This window comes from Polypterus senegalus, chromosome 10 (genome assembly GCF_016835505.1).
Source record: "Polypterus senegalus isolate Bchr_013 chromosome 10, ASM1683550v1, whole genome shotgun sequence".
NCBI lineage: Eukaryota > Metazoa > Chordata > Cladistia > Polypteriformes > Polypteridae > Polypterus > Polypterus senegalus.
The window spans coordinates 66314306-66335511 of NC_053163.1; the positions used below are offsets into that span (position 1 = coordinate 66314306).

Sequence of the window (21206 nt, forward strand, 5' to 3'; positions counted from 1 at the left end):
GTCATAAAATATACTCTTCTGTCTTTTTAGGCGTAAGTAAACTGGCAAACATCACTTCTGTTGTTGTTTTGTTTGCTTGCATAGAATATTCGATAAGAACATTCTTTTTTTCCTGGCTCTGAATAGAACGCGTTTCTCCCTTTTGATAATAACCTGAAAAGGGTCACGGGGGCGACCCTTTTGGGTCTTCTCGAATGTGCTTCTGTGTTGTAAATCCTGATGCGAGTTTGCGGATATTTCCGCGTGATTTGGGTTCTAATTCGCACCATAAAACAGTGGCATAACAAAGGTTACCATATCAGTTTCCAGTAAAAGGGCAAATTTGGTTGTGGTATTAGAATGTTTATAAAAACCAGTGTGTCGTTGCGCCGTCGTGTATTCCCAGGTGATCGTGTTTCAATACAATAACTAAGAATGGCTGGCAGTGTTGTTCCATGGAGGTGACAAATCATTTAAAACTGCGAAATGTTTTTGATTAATATTTAACGAACAGTAAACTTTTTGACCAGTAACCTAACTCCTTTATGTACTCAAAACATAACAGCCTACGTAACTTTTTATTTGTGCACTATGCTGTTAGTGTTGGCGAAGGAGTGAATTGAGTTAAAGTATTTGCTTAGCAAAATAAGAACTGAAACTACCACCTTAACTGTTAAGGCCGTGGGATTGTTAAACCTATGTGAGCATTTAATAATGTAATGTGCAGAACTCCAGTACTGGGAGGTGAGATTACCTGTTAAATAAAGCAGGAGGGAATGTCTCAGAAAGCAATAACTCCTTTTACAAGCATAGATAGTAATTCTGTACAAACAAGTGTGTTTTAATGCAGTGACCTGCTTAAGCTTTTATAGATTTGCGTTGCAGATCAACTTGACAAAAAAAAAATTTCAACCACTGGCTGGTGACAATTTAATGAGCTAACAGTGACCATTTAATTGAATTTTTATTAGTATCATCAACTTTTACGTCAATGTCAAATACACAGTTTAACCAAATGGGCTGATATGGTAGTACAGAGGCAATTCTAGTTTCAGCTCACATTTGAAGTTAAGCTTATTAGAGACTAAATTGACCTGTAGGAGTAAGTATTCCTTATTGCTATTAAATGGGTTTCCATCTGAGGTTGGTTGCTGCCTTGCCGTAATGCTTCTAGGATAGGTTTTTTTCCTCCTTTTACCCTGAACTGGAATAGGTAGATTTTGAAAATGAATGGCCACATTCATACAATAAAAGTTGGATTTTAGACTATTCTTATTATACCAAAAGCATTGTTTGTTATCTGATAAACGTATGCAGTTATCTTTTAATCTTTTACTTTATCCCTATTTTTTTTTTCTCCCATTGCAGTGGTGTCATAATCATTACCCCAGTTATGTCTTTTCAGTGTCAAAGTGCTCTGCATCACTCCATGTTGCATTCAGCCTTTCAGTTCTGTATTCATCTGTGGGATATTACCACCTCCCCTAGGCTTTTCTACTGCAGAGAAACTAAGCGAAGAATAATTGTAATTCCTATATTTAGAAAAGTTGAATCTCATTTTGCTTTAATTATATTTAATTCAAAGAAAATTGTTTTATCTGGTGTGTTGATTATTATATATTTGATTAGTTTAATGCTATTGTAATGTTTTAGTTTTTGAAAATAAAAATGCAAAATTGAATATACTGATACTGTTTGGCAGCCATGCCTAATTAAAATGACTTGGCTTAATGTATTGTTTACTATGTAATGTCCCACACTTGTCTGTAAGTGCTTATATTGCAAAAAGGAGAATACTTTTCTAGACAGAAGATGATATGAAAACAAATGTTTTCTTTGTTCTATTTAACATGCAAACATAGGCACGAGGTGAGTGGATAAAATCGCATGAAATAATTTAACCACTGAATACTGTATGAAGTTATAACCAATGTGACACAGCACAGTTTGTTGCTCCCTTCGAATCTGATTGATCGTTAGCAAGTGACCTATTGCAATGCATTCTATGAATTTGTTCATCCAAGGGAGAAGCAACAAGTGATTATGTATAATGTATTATGTCATTTTGCATGATAAGCGTAATAAGACACACAACAAATCATACACAAAACTCTGTTCCTTCTTTGATCATGTGATTTTAGAATTTGTTTTAATGGGCCTTCAAATTATTGAAAAAAGAAAGCGTACACATTCTCATTGGACAGAAGGTTGGTTGCTCATTGATAGCAACAGTAGGTATCCAGTCCAAAATATGACTGTGATGTATGAATGCCAGGTCTGAAGTTCTATAATATTGTGTAATGATGGGTTTAAAATAACACAGCGCGATAGGTAGAATATATTCAAAGTTCAGTTAGGAATATAACAACCACATTACTAACTATAAACGGCCAACATGAGAGTAGCTGCTTGTTAGACCTACCCTGTATTTCAGTGTTCACCTAACAGCTGGGCATGGATTGTGATTAATGCTTGCATATATTGTAGTATCTTCTGCACAGTGGACTTCAGTATGTGACACTTTCCCAAAGAACTTTTATACAATTTTAAAAATGTGTTATATATATATATAAAAACACACTCAGACATGGTAGGTTAATGATTAGAATTGGCAGTGTTTTCTGCTTATAGGTAGAAATCCTTCTAAACATGGATACAGTCAAACAGCTACTCTGGTTTGAGGTGTTAAGGCAAAGAGTTTTCCTGTGAGCCTAAACTGACTTGGAGATTAAAGGGCTGTTGTACTATGGCTCACATATATGTTACTTCCTTAACATGGAACAGTACTTCTAAAAATTCGAGCTGCAAATTAATAAAGCCGGAAAAACAAATTTCAGGGATTTGGCAAGTTCATTTTTCTTTTTTTAGCTTCCATGTTCTTATTTGCCAATTTAATTTACACCTTTTTTTTTTTTTTGTAATGAGAAGACAAGCAAAATTACATGAAATGAAATGAAGATTACATCTTGCCTGAAGAAGGGGCCTGAGTTGTCTCAGAGGCTTGCATATTGTAAACTTTTTAGTTAGCCAATAAAAGGTGTCATTTTGCTTGACTTCACATTACATCCATAATGGCTAACATGGTACATCACCCTAGTATTACACCTTTTTTGTAGTCAAGCATTTCTGTTTGCATTCTTTTTGTTTTTTTTTCCCTTAGCTGTCATCACAGTTACTGTACTTGCTGCTTTAATAATGTGTTGCAATTGAACTTTATCTTGAGCAAGTATTGTGTATTGTGTAAACACAAATTAGAACAGAGCACATAATACTTTTTAAATAAAATATAGAGCTTTCTTCTCACCCCCCTGACAGGAAAAGTGTGTGTAAAACTGAATAGTTTTGCAGGGTAGTTTTATACAGTATCTTATTTAAATTGCATATGTGTTATGTATGGTTAGAAATACAACAGCCCTCATACAATTTAAAAAAAAAAAACCTTACAAAGCTGCTTCTTTCTGTTTTGAATAGCATGTTCTGTGTTTTCTTCCAAAGATGCAGAATTAATGAATTGGTATAATAAATGAGTGGCCACTTTTCATGCACCATTCTATACTTACTTGTTATATAAAATAAGTCAAACAAAGACTTAGATTGTTCATGCTCATGGTGTTGCTGCCAACCACCAACAACATTTATGCAACAATAAGCCTTTAAGTAGTATATAATTAATGTTGCTTCTCACAGTAAAAACAGTAGTCTGGAAATGCTAAATTCTTTATGTACAGTTGTTTAAATGGTTAAAGATTTTTTTATTTTTCTATTTCATTTCACACTTTTTGCAGAAGGCAAAGCACCTGGAAAGATGTTTTTGTCTTAAGATAATAGCACAGTAAGCCATACATATAAATGGTGAACACAGAAGCATCATGCAGTATTAGTACAAGAGTTTTCTCATATGTACACAATTGATAAGTGTGATGATGTAGTCAATCAGTTGTGAGTTGCAACTGTTTTAAATTATAGTCTGAAAATAAATCTTTTTTTTTTTTTTTTGTTTTGTTCAAGTCAATTTTCAGTTCTTACCTGGGGTATTTCCGCCCATTCTTCCTTGCAGAAGGCTTCAAATTTTGTAAAATTCTTGGTGTGTCTTGCATACACTCCCCATTTTTGAGATCTATCCACATATTTTTAATGATGTTCATGTCAGGGAACTGTTAGGGTCAGGGCAAAACAGCCAGCTTGCGCCTCTTGAGGTATTCCATTGTACATTTTGAGGTGTGTTTTCAGATCATTATTTATGTTCTGTTATGTTTTTCATCCTGGAATTTGGCACCTTTTTATTTATTTTTTTCTCTCTACAATCATATTTTTGCATATTTTGGCCAAAAAGTTCTATTTTGAATTCATCAGTTCACAGGAATTGTTTCCAAAATGCATCAGGCTTGTTTAGATGTTCATTTGCAAACTTCAGAATTTTGTGGCTGGAACACAGGAAAGGTTTTCTTCTGCTGACTCTACCATGAAGGTCATTATTTGTTCAGGTGTCGCTGCACAGTAAAACTGTCCACCGCCACCCCAGAGTGTGCTAAATCTTCCTGAAACTCTTTTTGCAGTCAAACAGGGTTTTTTTTTGCCTTTCTAGCAATCAAACAAGCTGTTCTTTCAGAAAGGTTTTTTTTGGTCTTCCATACATCAACTTGACCTCCACCATCCTGGTTAAATGCCATTTCTTAATAACATTACGGACTCGGGGAAACGGCTACCTGAAAACACTTTGCCATCTTCTTGTAGCCTTCTCCTACTTTGCGAGCATTATTTTATTTTTCAGGGTTCTAGGCAGCTTCTTAGAGGAGCCCATGGCTGCTGATTGTTGGGACAGAGTTTGAGGAGTCACAGAATTTTATAAAGCTTTGCGATTTTCATCACCTGGGGCTTAATAATGACTGTGAGCAAGCCATAGCCCTAACAAGCTAATTGACCTCCTTACATGTTTTTTTGAGAAAAAAAAATAATGCTAAAGAGCGTTGAATTTTCTTGGCTTGAAAAATTACATTTTTATTAAGTCTCATCTTTCTACTGTAAAACGTGCAAAACACTAAAAGTGCAAAGTCAGGCATAAAAGTATAATGATATAAATAATATGAAATGAATAATTATGCTAATACTGTATATACTGTCAAAATAATGTATTTTGTATGGTATATCTTTAAATGGGAAAACTGCTTCGGTGTACTGTCATTTAACCAACACTGTTCAGCATAACCGTTTATCTCAACAATTCTTTTGATCACATCATCATCAAGAAATAATTTCAGGTAAGTAAGTGGATCTTGGCTGCCAATGTTCACTTTTACTCCTAGCTGCCCCACAAAATCAAAACGAGGTGTTGCTGGTTTATTTGAAGCAGGGTAATCGGAAACCCAAATGCGAGTGTCACTTTCAGATTCATCAGAATCTCTTTCGGTTTCACTGTCCTTTTAAATTTCACTGCCTCAAGACTGATTCACTTCATCATCACTGCTGATGAGAGGCTTCTTTACAACTCGAGTAATCCTTGGGACTAACGCTTATGCAAGGTGCATCTATATAGTTGCCCAAGTGACAAGCGGGACTGATGCTTTTAACACTGTTTTGACAACCCAAGTGACGCTCTGCTCTAATGCTAAGGATGTTTAATGTCTGAGACACGGTAAAAGTTATTTGATACCTCAAGAGTCTTGGGGTACCCAAACTTTTGCATGGTGCTGCTTTCCATTTTTCACTTTACAATTGTACAGAATAAAAACAATACACTAATCTTGCATAAAATACTGCAAAGAAATGTGTCATATTTAACTTTATTCCTTTGGGGATCAGTTCCATTTTTGCTTACTTAACTTTTCAAATTAACAGAAATTTAAAGTAAGGGTGCCCAAACATTTGCATGCCACCATATAGTAAGCAGAGGTGGGTAATAACGAGTTACAGTTACTCTGTTACATTTACTTGAGTAACTTAAAATTTTACTTCTAAGAGTAGTTTTAATGCACCATACATTTTACTTTTACTTGAGTACATTTGTGAAGAAGAAACACTACTCTTACTCCACTACATTGGACAACACTCAAATTGTTACTTTTTTTCTATTAGATACGCTATATTTTTGCCAGTGGATCTACTACATGACTGTTTTACCAATCGGATGTAGCAATAATACTCACAAGACTCCGTTTCACCAGTCAGACGTAGCAACAATAATCACAAAGCTCCGTTTCACAAATCGGACGTTCCCATGCAGTCACATGACCACACACAAACTGGCGGCATAGCGGCACAAACTCCTCGCAGACAGTGGACAGGGAAAGAGAGAATACAAGTGGAACCTCGGTTTGTGAGCATAATTCATTCCGGAAATATGCTCGCAATCCAAAGCACTCGTATATCGCAGCGAATTTTTCCATAAGAAATAATGGAAACTTGGATGATTCATTCCACAACCCAAAACTATTCATATAAAAATGATTTATACAAAATATAAAGTAAAATACATAAAACAAATTAACCTGCACTTTACCTTTGAAAAGAATCATGGCTGATGTGAGTGAGTTTCTAAACTCTTGTGGGATTTCACCCAATGGACAACACGCGGAAGAGTGTCCCAAAGCAACCACAGGCACCCAGAAAAGATCGCGGTCATGCTATAAGCACCTGCCGTTGATGGATGATACAAGGAATATTATAAATGCTCAGGGCACAGTATTACTTGGCCACTAACCTGGGCATGACTTTGCCTGACAGCTGTGTCTGTGTATAGGAGAGTGGCAGATCCCGCTACAATAAATAACTGCTCTGATCCTGTTTCAAGCTGAATAAAGATGGTATTGCTAAAGTATTGAGACTCTGCTTCGTGTTTTGGGGTGCAAGACGGGGACTCGCACGTCACAGCACACACACGTGGTCACAATCCTGTAGTAAACGGTATACGCTCGTACGGATGTTGACAATATGAGTTGGGCACGCCGACTGACGATTGCCCACAATCCCGCAGTGAGAGAGAGAAGAACCATCAGCTCGGCAGACAAAGCATATATGGACTACTCGTATTGCAAGGCCACTCTCGTTTATCAAGTTAAAATTTATTAATTTTAGCTCGTCTTGCAAAATACTAGCAAACCAAGGTTCTACTGTACATGAAAAATGAGAGCCAACTCCTGCTGAAGCTTAACCATCACTTCACTGAGTGAAGAACAAGCACATTTTAACTAAACATGCACATACATAGACAGTCAAGGTAAAGTGAGACTTCTTGTATATGCACAAGCTGCCTTGTTCTAATGTTCTATCAGCTGTGCTATTTAGAGAGCAAGTGCATATACAGTATTATACTGTCAGTGTACGGTATATCTTGTCACTGTAAGTAGAGATGCACCGATATGGGAATTTTGGCCCGATGCCGATATCAGATAATGTCTATGTACTTATCTGCCGATACCGATGCTGATATACATATTTATAAGATACGTCTGGACAAGAATTACAGACAAAGTGAACATTTATTTGTATAACAATTTTGCACACCACATTCAATCATTAAAAACAAATGATATCTGCCAAATTTGGCTGGCTACCTGTTGGTTATATGGGAAACAGTTTTGCAGATTGTTGCTTTAAATAACACTTTTCTCTTTCTTTTTGATTGAACAAATACAACAAATTCAACAATAATCGAAAAAATGAAAACTGAAAAAAATGGTAAAATGTACAATGACAATGAAATAAGCAATACCACTTAAGAATAACATCTTTTGCAGATTATTTACAATCATTAAAATGGCTTCTGCTCAACCACATTTGCCTGGCTTTGTTTTACACTGTGCATTATTAAATATCACATAACTTTTTTTCTTTGTTTTTGATGGAATAAGTCTAACCAATCTATAATTTAAAAAACAGAAAAGCGTACAACAGTAAAGAAATAAGTAACTTTTTTCTGGAGGCTTATTCTTTTCAATTTTTTAAGCATGATGGGGAGGCTTTTCTTAACGAACAAGAGCATCTCTGCCTTGTCGCAAAAAATTCTGTTTCTCTTTTCATTGATCACATTAGAAGCCAAACTGAATAATCTGTCGCTGTCCACTCTAGTACATGGGGCTGACAGGAACTTGCGTGCTACTTTGGCAATGGTAGCAAACCGACTCCAGTTGTTCCAGTATTTCAGTGGATTTTCATTCCTGGGGACTGGTGCTTCAGAAAGGAATCCCTGCACCTGCTGAGTAGCATGCATACATTTACAGTATTGTATTCTGCGTCATCTTTCATATCTAAAAAGATAGATCTGCATTTTGGCTTTTACCAGGGCTGTCAGATTAAGATTAGAATCTTTACAATAAAAATAAGTATATGGCATTTGAATTGAATGCATGTCTGTATTGTATTTGCTGTTTTTTGAAATATTTTATTATTAATATTTTGCTTTTCATTGTAGATCATGATCTGCTTACAAGTTGCTCATTATTGTTTAAGAGACTCAGGTGAAAGCAGTGGCTTCCATGAATGTGATTGGCTCCCACACAAAAAGCAACATAAGTCACACACCTCACTGACACTTTCTAAAGACAATGTTCAAAAGAAAAACAAACAAAATTGTCAGTGATTGCTTAAACAAAGTAAATGCAGTCATTTTTTTTCTTTTTTTCCCCTTATATCCCTGTGCCTAATTTTTTACAGTAAATAAGCTGAAGCATTGTGACCCTTTAAGTGTTTAACAAATGAAACAAGTGTATTAAACGTGTTACTTTAAGGTCTTTTAAGTATTTTGTGTATTATAATCAATTATTAGAAGACTAATAATGACGACTAATAACAATATGGGTTAACAATTTAGAAACGTATTGGCTGATCCTAAAAAGTTACATGCAAAAAAAAAGATCTGTAAAATCCCAAAGTAGTGTCCAGCACGTCTTAAGTAACATGAAGCCAAAGTTAGTGCGAGGCAAAACCAACGTACCGCCCTTTTACATTCGATTGCCGTTTTTAGACTTTTTTTATACATTCGAATTGTTAGAATAGTGATATTCGATCCGACAGCCCTAGTTATTTACTTAAAAGAATGTTGTAAAGAGCTCCACAGAGCTGCCTTTTTTTAAACTCACCTCCGTTGTCATCTGGCTGTTTTCCCGGGGCATGTGTTCTCTTCAAGAATTTCGTTGTACATTTCAAAGAGCGTGCATGCCACCTCGCCATTTATCTTGGCCCTTTTTTGTTGTGGATCATCTATCTGTGATTCACTCGTTTGCATTTCGTTCGATGCAAGTTCCATCTGAGCCTGCAAAATTTTTAGTGCCAGTGATTTTACATCTGCATCGAAATAGCGGTCTTTGTATCTCGGGTCTACAACAGTGGCAACACAGTACATGGATTCTGTGTAAATATCAATGAAACGATTGTTTACAGCATCCAAGAGAGCGATTTTACTGGTTTTGACTCCGAAGTCAGTACGAGCGCTTTTAATCCGCAGTTGTTTTAAAGCATTAACTGACGGAATAAAGTTAGAAGCCAAGGCTTCAGAATGGCAAATTTCTTTTGTCAGTTGTTGAAATGGAGCAAGGAGTGTGATTATGTTCTCAATCAAACCCCACTGATTAGGCGTTAGAGTTGCAGGTAATTCAAAATCTGGGGCATAAGCCCCAAAGGCTCTTTTCTGCTCCAGCAAGCTTTGCAGCATATAGAATGTGTTGTTCCACCTAGTCGAAACGTCTTGTTGAAGCATTTTTGGCTGCATACCAAGTTCAGTTTGTATAGTTTTGAGACGCGAGTTGTTTAATTGTGAATGCTTAAAAGTGACTTTTTCTGCCCATCGCTATTGTATCCGAGACCCTGCGCTGGGATAGTACGGCGTCGTTCACGACAAGCTGTAAAGTATGAGCCATACATGGCAAACGTGGGATCCCGCATTCCTCCATAGCCTTTGCAACGTTGCGTTCATTGTCTCGTAATACTACATGAACATTCTCTTTGGGTATTTCATGTTTCAAACATTCTTTTAAACGCCATGTGTGATCCAGAGCATTATTGGGCGTGCAAGATTGCTTTCTGCAATTCAAACTTACGGTCGATCCACTGAGTAGTTAAAATAAGCATATTAATAGCACTCATATCAGATGTCCATATATCAGTGGTAAAGCTTATGGCTGTGTCCTCTTTAGCAAGGAGTTTGTACACATGAATTTCCACAATCTTATGTAACTCTGGAAGCGCTATGTCAGAAAAATAACGGCGACTGGGTATCTGGTAACGGGGCTCAAGCAGCCTTCGAAATCCCGTATATTCTACAGCAGAAAATAGCTGATCCTCCAGAGCAATAAATTCCATTACCTCTGCAGTAATTGTTTGAGCTTTAGGGTTATCTTTATCACATATCTTTGATTTCTCAAGTAACTGATCAACGCGTTGAGGTACTGTAGTTTTTGATTTTGTGCGCGGTGGCGCAGGATTCTCCTCTTTTGCACTAAGGAAATGTGTATTTTTTGGCAGGATGGCATGTCTTCAAGTGTGCAATTAAGTTGGTGGTATTGAAATTTCGCACTTTGGTCCCTCCACACAAAACATTAGTCGAACAAGTGTTGCAAATGGCATATTTTATGTTGCTCTCACTCACTTTAAAAAACTTTCACACTGCAGACATTTTCGCACAGTAGCCCACAAACGTCTGGCACATCCGGAACACAGTGAATGTGTCATCAATATCGGTTCGAATTATCGGTCCAATTTAGTCATCGGTCTGATGCCGATAAAATTATTTTAACCCATTATCTGCCGATACAGATATAAATCCGATATTATCGTGCATCCCTAACTGTAAGTAGTTTGCACTGTTCAAACATACATGTTACCTACTGTAGGTATTGGCTTCAAAAGCTTTGTTGTGAAAAACTGAGATTTGGAACTTTGTGTTATTTGTGCATCTTTATTTTGTAAAGATGTTATTTATTTTTACTCATTTTTTATTTATTATTTGGAAATAGCAGAATTTGCACATTGTTTTATATTTTTGTCTGTCTTATAACATTTCTAAAAAATCATTTATGGTCAAAACAGTTACTCAGTACTTGAGTAATTTTTTGGATGACTACGTTTTACTTCTACTTGAGTAATATTATTTTGAAGTAATGCTACTCTAACTTGAATACAATTTTTGGCTGCTCTACCCACCTTTGATCGTAATTTTGGAGAATAGCTTCTAGACATATTCCACTACTTAGGGGTGTGAGCCATGATCATCTTTGGGTTATGCAGTTAGATAATTAAGGAAGTCTTAACTGAAGTAATCCTGAGTACCATATTTGATATCCAGCACAGGGACAGCAGCAAGTTCTCATTCTGTGCTACTCCTATCAGCAAAAACTCTAGTTTACATGTAATCTTTAGCTTTTCTCTTTTTACAGATAAATTAAAATAAGCCCATAAAATGTGTTAATACTACAGATATTGTTTTAGTAGAAGTGATCTTATTTTTCTCTGTATATAGCAGAGTTTCACATCTGTCCATCCACCCATTTTCTTAACATGCTTATCCAGGGCAAGGTTCCTGGGACACAGGGGCCTATCCCAGCAGTCATTGGGTTCAAGGCAAGAACAATCCCTGGACATAATGAACATACACTTACGCATAACACATACACTAGGGTCAGTTTTAACACTATCAGTTAATCTAGAGCTGATGTCCTCTCGCGTAACTTTTTGACATGGGTTATGTTAGATTTGTTGATCCCTGTTGCTGATCTTAGCCCTACACCATGTCAAATTGCCTGACTGAAAATTGCGTCCCTTGTCACATTTACCAACTAAGTGGATTCCTCCAGCATAGACGTGCTTGCCCATTGTTCCAACAGCTAACAATGTGCTGGTTGACAAGGTCATTGCTGTATGAAGGGTAAATGACTACAGTGAGATCTACTGCAATCTTTGCCCTTTATTTTTTTTTCCATTCTTTTTTGGTATGCAAAATGTGAGACTTTGGAAAAGACCAGCTTTTCTTCTGCTTTAGAGTTTCAAAACATGCATGTTCCTTATTCCACTTGGCTACATTCTATATACATTGTACTTTGGGCTGAATGCTCATTGGTTCTCAACACTTGTATGCAAAGAGTCCGACCAAAGAGAAATTAAAACCTGTTTCATTTCATTCTAGCCAGTTGTAGACTAGTTGGTCTCAGTTTTTGGGCAGCGTGCCCCCAACTGCTCTCCAATTGGCTAAAATTATGTAAATGAAAACTCCAACTAAAAATGCTGGAAAAATCTGCATCAAGTGTGACTTAGCCTTTACCTTCCCTCAGTATTACAATAGGTGAAGTTTCAGGTAAATAAAGAGATTATGTCATAAACAAATAAACTTTGCATACTGACAGACAGTTCTTTGACTACATGAATAATCCTGCAGAATGGTATGCTAAATAAAAGAATTTTATCCTGTTTTTTGTAAATATGATACACAGCTAAGAGATCTTTCACAGTGTTACAAAGAATTGTACAGAGGCATACTTCATTCTGTGAATTAGGAGAGCAGCCAGGTGTGATTGTGCATTATGGGATCATTGAGTTTATGCAAAATGAGAAAAAAGATGAACATCAAGCCTTAACATGGTTCAAGAACCACATGGTAATTATTTTCTGCAAAAAATTTATATGTGGCAGTGCTTTTCAACTGCAGTTGCATTCTTTTCTTCTAGCCCATATTGCATGAAAACACGTTATATTCATAGTCATGAAGGACCTATTCATGGCAGATATCTTATGTAAATTTCAACAGTCTAAGTATAAGTGAAACAGGAGGGACTTCTATAATTGAGGCAATTTGTGTGCATATGAAAAAGTGCCTGCATTATTTTTTTTTTGCTTTAAAGCACACCCACTTATCTACATTTTTTTGAGGTTGCTTTCAAAAAATATATGGTGGTTCTATGATGCTTTATTAATGATTTGTATTTTAAGATGGGGTATTCCTCTAAAATATAGTTTTCATAATTCATCAACATTTTATCAAATACTAAATTTATTAAGTGATCCTGACACTTATTTTTTTTTGTATTTCTTTCTTGTTTTAAAAAGTCACATTGAAACGATTAGTCATACATTGGCCTTTCCTCATTAGGCAAATGGTAATCTTCATTTACAATAAAATCTTTGTTTACAAATGCAGACTTGTGCAAACTTTATTCTTTGTGTTATGTGGCTACACTTTCCTGTGCCTTTGCTGGTTATATAAACATTGTGGAGATAAAGGTATTTTCATTAAATGTTTGCATTTTTGAGAGGTTAATTATTTTTCTCTATGCCTGTTTTTGTTTGGAGCTCTTACTGAAAGACAGTGAAATTCAGTGTTAAAATGGTGCTTTTTATTGTGTCACTAAGAGAGCACCATTCATACTTACCAAGTAATGAATTAGTTAGCATTTCCTTTTAACTAATTTTAAAAGGACTGTTGGATTGCAGTATATTAAAGATTCTTGATATTATAATTCAGTGAATTTACATGAATGTGTTGCATGAAATAAACCATTAAGTAAAAATTGCTGAGCATGCTGATTAGCATATGAATGTAATACTGTGTACATGTGACAATCCACTACGTATTTTCCTATATGCTCTTTTTATTTTAAACAGCTATACTAGTTCACTCCTTAACAGTAATTTATTTGCAGTGCATTTTATCATATTAAAGCAGAAAATACATGAATAGCATATGAATATCAATGTTGTTGTAATGATAGAAGTATGTGTACTTGTATTCCTCAACATGAGGATTCTGAGACAATATGTTTGATAAAACTAATGCATAGTGACTTTTCCCAATTATATCCACAAGTTAACAGTAGAAACAATGATCATTAAGCCGCCTTCAGTTTGTGTCAGAACATTTTTAGAAAGCATTGCATTTTGTTTAAAATTTAGTTTAAACCATTTAAGTTAGCACTGCAGTGGCATTGAAATGAAAAATTCAGGCAGGAATAAATGCCCCAGAGTTCAATAGATCATAAGTGATGTGGTTCCTTGCAGTATTTGTTCTGGCATGTATATAAAGGTCACAAAAGGGAAGTTTATTATCATTTATCATAAAAGATGTGTGCGTATATTATAATTTACATATGGCATTATTAATTCTGCACCCCATTTTGGCCATGCAGTAGACTCAGCCCTGTTGGTGGTATAATTGTGCGAAATGTTTTTGTTGATGAAAAAAATGAATGTCTCTGAGTCAGTGATCTGGATTTTGAACTCAAACAAATGATTCAAGCCACTTTGGAAAACCGTGGAATGAATATAATTAGACAGCAGTATTAACACATCTGTTTAAAATATGAGTTGTAAAGTTGCATAATACAAATAACGGTGCTGGAGGGTATATAGCCTACTGTGAGATAAGTACAAAAGACTAGGCAGTTAAGTAAAAGGGTTTGTATTTGACCTGGATGGCTATAGAGCTGTTGTTGGAACTTGGAAGTTATCCACAGCTAGAGAACTTCTTATATTTAACATTTCATATTTTAGGACATTCCCTTTATTAAAACATCATTCTTGTTCACAAAACACTCTTACCTCTGTCAGTTTCGTCCAGCCTTTGGCAAAAATCCATCTTCTGTGATACCTTCAACAAAACACCAAAATTCCCTCTTTCCTGACAGCTGTAACAAAATGCCATTGGGCTTGCATTCTCCAAGAAACCTCCATCTTTTGCTTATCACTTTGGCTGTGTTAAAAATCTCTCAGTTTTCTTCTTCCTGACCCATTTTCTCCAAAACCAAACACGAAAGATGAAAATGAAGAGCAAGGCTACTATTAACCATTTTGCAGTCAACGCCGTTATTCCACGCAACCTTACTTGTCAAGGGACAGTACTCTCTTTAAAAGAAATACTTTCCTGTATATGTAATTACTTTCAGGCAGAAACCAGTGTTTGCTTCTGCCAGTACAAAATCCTTTATGCCATACGTTGTGGGCTTAAATTGGCAGAAAATAAGGTATCCCTTTTATTTTAGCATAGATCCATACACAGACAAATCAAGGCCTGGCTGATAAAATTGTTTATATGTTGGTTCCACAATTTCAAGCAGGGGCTGAACTTTATACATGGGGTTATAGCCTGGCTCACTCCTTGGGATTTGCTTCTGGTTATCACAGAAGTGAATAAAACGTTGCAGCAGCACGTACCTATCGCGCGGTATAACCTGTCCAAAGCCACCTAGGGACAAAGCACATTTGGACCAATGCTCCCTGAAGTTATATCACCAGTCTAGTCCCATCTCTATTTGTAATGCCACAACACCCTTCATCTTGTCTTTTGTTGTGGGTTTCCACTTTGAAAAACGAGAATGCGGTGCAAGCGCTGCCCACGATTCAAAAAATTTCCCTGCCTACCTGTTTGTCTCGTCTGACAGTAGCTGAGAAGCAGAATCAGGAGAGGGCAGCCTGAAATAGTCCAGCGGCTGGTAATCTGTCGTGTCCAACAGCAAACCATGCTGTCTTATGAAGTCCGGTAGCCAGTTTGGCTCCTACGGATCAATGTCTGGGTACTCCTCCCACACGAACCTTGCCGTAGGTGCATCAGCTGCACGAATGCACTCAGCTGGCAGCCGATCAGCTGGGGCGGAATCGGCTGGTGTCCGATCAGCTGATGCCGTCTCCTCACTCTCTTGCTCGATCTCCTGATCACTGTGAACAAAATCAGAGTCGGACTCGGCAATAATGCGCAAAACATCATCTGCTGGGTATTTTCTTTTCTGCACTCTCTTCACTCCCTTGTGAGATATCGATGCCATCCTGCCTTTGTTTACATTTCGTAACTCGCACACACACAAGGATTAGATGCCGAGTCAGAGTCTAACATTCATTCAAGCAGAGATGGAATGCCTGTGATGTAACAGTGAGTTTTGTCGCTATTAACAGCTGATTGTTGCCCTCTACCCCTGGATGTCGACTTTTGTTGACATGCGCCCTCAACCCCTCCTGACGACAAAAGTCAACATCCGCCCTAAAAGAGTTAATGCGAACGAACATTTTACGCATATAAATTGCCTTTTCTCTCTAAAAGCCTTCTCTTTGAAAGGATACCATCATAGATCATTATGCCTTTCAATATTTGTTTAACAGGATAATGCTAAAAGATAGAAAATGGATAGTTTTTTTTTATAAGTCAAATTTGGGGTTATAGGAGTGAAAAAGTACTATAAAAGATCATACTGTAATAGGCTCAAACCCAGTGGATTTTAGCTGGTTTCCTAAGTCCAGGAGAGCCTCAAGATGACTGAAAATAGCAACAAAATACTTAAATCACCAAAAATCTCCTGGGGCCTCCTGCATAACAGCGTGCGTAGAATTTACACTAAAACACGGCATACAGACAAAAGTCTAAATGTGCGTATGCACAAAAAAAAATTCGGATGCAGAAAACCGTACATAAGCCAACTTCTACGCACTTAACGCTAAATAAATCCTGGTCTGCGTGAAATGTAATGCTTGTGCACGCATCTGCCGCCCCTCCCAGACTCCTCACAGAATTATGCCTCTTTAAATATGCAAATCAATGTAAATATTCCCATAAGTTCAGAGTTCTGTGAAAAGACAATGGCAAAAGCACGGAGAGAAAAGAATAACAGCGAATGCCAAGTGGACGCAAGGAAAAACATAATGTTTGTTGGTTTATGCAGTTGTTTAAACAACAAAGGAAGTTGATTGAAAGTTCAAGTTCAGAAAATTGCACAGTGCCCCAAAATAAAAAAAGACGTCAGATATCAAAGTCGCCGTCAAAATGTCTGAGTGTCATCTGGAAGCTTATTAGGGTACAGAGAAAAGAAAAAAATATGGACAAAGTGCGGAAAAAAAACTTGAAATTTCCACTTTAATCACACAGTTTATTTTGTCATTAAAGTAGAACATCATAAACTTCATCTTAAAATCTTTTAATAGTTTCTCAGATACCATCGTAACTAAAGTAGCACATTAAATGCTTCGCTTTCTATGTGTTTTATGTGCTCAGTGTGTGTGTGAATCACTACTTGCTGCTTAAACGGGCTTTCTCTTACGCCGACAGGACACAAAATACATTACATTCATGATATTACAGCTCTCTGAGCAATTTAAGTACTAAGATGTGTACTTTATATCATTTTCATAATGAAATGAATTAAAGCAATGTATTAAACATGGGACCACAGTGGTGCAATGGTAGCGACGAGCTGGCGCCTTGTCCAGGGATTGTTCCTGTCTCCTGCAAGATGCTTTCTGCACCATTTGTGACCCTCTCGGAAATAGTTTATTGCAGCAATGCTGTCTCTTTCAAATGTACTAATCCCCAATTCCTGTCTTTCCTTTTCTTTCTCCAAGTAACCAATCGCTACACAATCGGCTCTTTAATAAATGTCAAGCCATCTGTAAGCTTAGAATGTCAAAAAATGCAATGAAAGATGTACAGTATGAAAGCATAAGTGGCTCAGGTTGTGCAATAATACAACTGTAATGCAAGTTAACAGTGAGGTAATTGTACTTATAAGTACTAACACTTTTACCAGGAGCACTTGATGGACTGATCCATTGCGTTTATATCTCTTGGGATGAAACGGTGAGGTTCGTGCAGAAAAGGCTCTGAAGCATTTGCCGAATGGGAGATGTTTAAATAGACTGTGCGTACGGAGGCAGCGTGTACTAGAAGCTGTACCCCAAGAATTCTTTCTGCTCTTGACACAATCTGCGGGAGATTTCTGATCATCTGCTGTAGAGCTGTGATCCCACACCCTGATACATTGTGTTAAAATACTCGGGTGCACTGAGAGTAACAACGCTGAAGTAGCTATAGTATTTGAAATAGTATGGCCATTCCTTTAACCATTATTTGGTTACAGGTTGATCACAATCGGATGCCTTAAACTGAAAAATCATTTGTGGTTAATGTCAGCGTATTTGTTAAAGCCGCGTCAAGGGATGTGAATCTAAAAAATAAAGGGAAGCTACCCAGGAACAGTAGCACTGCTTTGACGCTGGGTGCCGCCAGTTTGCAAAACTGAGCTGAAAACTTGCATACGCTATGGTTTGAGCTGGCCTGAGAGTGTGTGTGGCTTTACGGCAAGTTTAGTTTTTATACATTGCGATGTGAGCGTGGAAACAGGTGTACACAACATTTTTGTGCTTAAGCACCATTTATACATGATGCCCCTGGAGTTTAAATTTTAGATTTGTGGACCGAAATCAGCTCTGAGATCTTTTTAACACTAGAATTACCAAAGCCTATGAAAAAACTCGTAATCTTGGCCCACCTTAAATCCCTTCGCACTTCTCTGTCAGCGTCTTTTGTTTTGTAAATGTGTCGATCAACACAAGCAGCCTACTATCCCCCCACCCATCGCCGCAGCTCAATTCACAAAGAAGGTTCTCAGTGGTCAGTGTTTATGTTGGAATAAATTGCCTGGAGTTGTAGAGGGTAAATAATATATCGCCATTTGGAATACATACATTTCATGTGTGTTCCATGTCTACAACAATCTATATAAACACATTGTTAAAACAGAAAGTTTTTCGTTTTTTATTAATAATTGTAAAAAATGTAAACATGAACTGTATAATGTGTGAAGGTTGAAGTCCAAATATCAAATAAACACTTTCACAGAAGGTACAAGTATAATACGACAGCTTACGTTGTGTGGCGGTAAGAACTGCTGACTTGTAATCAAGAGGTGGGTGGTTCAATACCAGATGCCTTGCAAATTTACCATTTTCAGTAATGAGCTCTCTAAAGTAGTGAGCCTTTTTTTTGGGGGGGGGGGTTCCCCACTTTTATTCTCTGTCTCTGCAACCACCACACCCCAGATCTGACACTGTTAGTTTTTATCTGGAACTAGGAATAACTGTAGATGAGAGTGATGTTTTGAGACAGTGGAACTGGAAATTCTCTGATCTGGAGGGATAAAAGCTAACGCACAAATGCTGGTGAATCATGCCTTCTTTGTATGTCATTGTCACTTGATTTTCTTTTTTTATTCAGTTTTATTGTGTGTTCCTGCTCACGCTGAATTAGTATGCACCTTATGGTCCATGCTATCAAAGTCGCACTGACAAAAAACCAGAAACATCGGTATATGTGATATTTGGAATAATTCATTTTATGACCTGTGTAGTACGTTTTGGAAAATATTGTGGTACTGATGCAACATTATTCATATTCATTTGCATACCTTCTTGCGGTTGTAATCAGTGACAACTTCCCCCCACCCCAATCTTGCCCAGTCTCCACATTTTAGTGCATGGTGGTGTTTCTTTTGTAGTCCAGGACATACAGAGGAAAGAATAGTACAAAGATCAGTTCCGCACTATATACAATCATTTAAATTTAAATGTTAAATTCCTACACACCCAAGGACCATCCTTCCTCCATTTACGACAAGTGTTCCTGTTGCAATGTACACAATGTGGTACCAATGTATGTGGTTCCTATTACATTTAGGGGGGACCTGACACTGAGAATACTTTCCTGGAGGAAGCGGCGGTCTTGGAACAGAAGCTTGTTGAGGTTTCTTCCCCTTTTTCTTTTTCCATTTGTAAGAAATGATGACGAAGTTCCTCTGCAAGGTGAGCCAAGAACACTCTTCTTTTCTCAGTGGACCCGTGCATACCTTCTATAGTACATGTGCGTTTATCGTCGCCAGGTCAAGCATGTTGTAGCACATAGCAACCGGCCACCTGCGTTGTCCTGCTCGCACTGAATAAGCTCACGCTTTCTGGTCCATGATGTCATTGCAGCACCAGGGGAAAAAAGAAAGATACAAATATATGTAAGATTTTGAAGAAATCATTTTATGACCTGAATAGTACCAATCAGAAAATGTCATCGCAATAATGCAATATTATGTGAAAACTAACAGTGTCCGTCGATTTATGCTGACGCTTTTGGTTAGGGTCAGATCAGGCGGCGGGGGGGTTAGCGTGAACATGATGGAGAGAATAAAACTTTGGGGGAGCAAACTTTTACAAGTACCATAAATTCACACCCGCTCAGACGTTGGTCGTTATAGCTAGCTAGTTATATTGATGGCATAATCAGATTTTATCAGGTGCAGGAGGGAAAATAGGTTTTTTGGAGACTGTACATATGAAGTAATCTCACGTTTCCTACACTGCGTTCTTATACTAGGTTGTTTTTCTTTCCTATGTTAAGTTTGCATAGTTTATTCAGGAAACACCAGTTTAATCTCATCTGCTTACTGACTCAAAACTGGAACCGAGTTAATGACAATAGTTAGATAATTGGTCAAGTGTGTGTTTTTGCAAGGCACCATATTATATGCTTTACTTTAAATGCTTATTTTAAAAAATTACTTCTATAGCTCAAATAAACACTACATAAAGGTAACATAGAAAGGACATGGCTTGAGAATTGTCAACAGTGAGAATTTTGAAGAGCATTTAATTACAGTGTTTGTCGTAAGTGAAATATACTTGTTTCACTATTATAGTTTGAAAAGAAACAGGAGCTAAAATCGGCTTCAAACCAAGCCAAAGATACTTTAGTAGGTCAAGAAAACCAATATATGCAGTATTTGCTTTTCTTCCACAAAGCCAGGAACACAAAATAAGGTCATGAGGTACATGTGTATGCAAGACTTCCTATGCATAGCAAAGTCTGTTTTTTATCTATATTGCCTTTTTTTTTTTATATAACCTTTTAGCTGTAGTTGGAGGTGACTCAATAATATAAAAAGTGCACCTGAGGCACTTTGTGCTGGTATTCTGAAGTAATATGCGGTTAATTCACTTGACTGCAAAAAAAAAAAAAAAAGTGTTGTGAGCCACTGCAAATATAGACAAACTTAAAGGAAAACGCAAATCTTAGTTGCAAACATTCACAGAGAAATTTACATTATGGCACAGTTTCTGTGGTGAATAGAAGCAGTCAAATTGAGAATGGTTGCCCACACACTTCGGCCAGGGATATACCTGACCCTATGTGATGCGTGTGCTTCAGGACGCTACTGGTACACAAGCAATTTACTGACTTAACTTGCACACATGCTTTTAATTAAATCTAGAGGGTTCCACCAGATGGCAGTGCAAGAATGAATGGTGGTGAGAAAACATCTAGTTTCGCAGTGTTATGAGTTGAGGGAAGAAAGATATAAAAAACTAATTCTTGCATTGTGATGCTTTTGTGAAGGTGCAAAAAAATAAATAAATATAAAGACGGCTACAGCGACACAGAAGATAGTATGTGAGACCTTTACACATATTGCGTCATTATGATGGGGAATATGTGAAGGTTGTAT

The 21206-nt window shown here is 37.0% G+C and overlaps 1 protein-coding gene across 3 annotated transcripts in view; it reads left to right on the forward strand.

Annotated features, from left to right (window-relative positions):
* Nucleotides 1–21206, forward strand: part of zgc:66447 (SLAIN motif-containing protein-like) — a 68160-nt gene that overhangs the window by 598 nt on the left and 46356 nt on the right. Inside the window, exon 2 of one of the 3 annotated variants that reach the window (XM_039765886.1) lies at nt 1842–1848. The exons of the other annotated variants lie outside the window; for them this stretch is intronic. The gene's annotated coding sequence lies outside the window, so the exon portion shown is untranslated. The remainder of the gene's footprint in view (nt 1–1841; nt 1849–21206) is intronic. 3 annotated transcript variants of the gene reach the window in all.